Source organism: Gavialis gangeticus, unplaced genomic scaffold, assembly GCF_001723915.1.
Source record: "Gavialis gangeticus isolate Ggan-Ray unplaced genomic scaffold, GavGan_comp1, whole genome shotgun sequence".
NCBI classification, from domain to species: domain Eukaryota; kingdom Metazoa; phylum Chordata; order Crocodylia; family Gavialidae; genus Gavialis; species Gavialis gangeticus.
The window spans coordinates 51,102,187-51,103,113 of NW_017729006.1; positions in this window are offsets into that span (position 1 = coordinate 51,102,187).

Here is a 927-nt window from a genome sequence, read left to right on the forward strand (position 1 = left end):
CACACACACACACCTAGAGTGAGAGAGACAGTGATAAGTTGGGTAATGCTTATTTGTATATTTACAAAGTTAAAGCAGTTTAGAAGCCTACCAGTATCTCTATCATCATAAAAAAAATTCTAAATACCTATGTGTTGATCTGTGCTTTTGGTTTTCTTCACACATGATGGGTGTGTGATGGGGGGATGTGGTGTTTGCAGGAAGGTGGTGGAAGAAGGTGGGTGGATGTGGGTTGGTCTGTGCGTAGGCATGGGGCAATTGCTGGGGGCACTGTGGATGTGGGGGACCTTGTGTGGGGGCTGCTCAGGAGGGGTGAGTCCCCTGGCCCCCACTGGGTGCAACCCCCCCAGTACATGGAATACCCCCCTGCCCAGGGTCCCAGCTCCCCACTAGGAGGGCCTCAGGCCCTATCCCCCACAGGGTCCCATCCCCCCTGCCCAGGGTCCCAGGGACCCTGGAGGCCCCCCCCAGAGTACCATCTCCCCCCTGGAGGGTCACAGCCCTTATCCCCCACAGGGTCCCAGCCCCCCTGCCCAAGGCCCATAACTAACCTTTAACAGCAGCAGCAGAGGAGCCATGCACCAAGCCCAGCCTGGTTCTGCCGGCCCTGGGGCTGCTTTTGCCACCCAGCCGGGCTGGTCTTGTGGCAGCAGGACATGGTGTGGCATGCAGGAACTGTGTGCTAGGCCCAGATGGGTCCTGGGCCCCTTCTGCAGCCCAGCCAGGCTGGGTCCATGGTGACAGGACCCGGTGCGGCATGTGGGGACAGCGTGCCAGGGCCAGTCAGGTCCTGGGATCCCTCTGAAGCCCAGCTGGGCTGGACCCAGATCCCTGAGGCTCACTAGTCTGGTTTTGCACTGGAATGGGTTGCACAGCTCTGGGAGGTGCGGCTCAAGTGCGCACCTCCTGGACCCAAGTGACCCACTC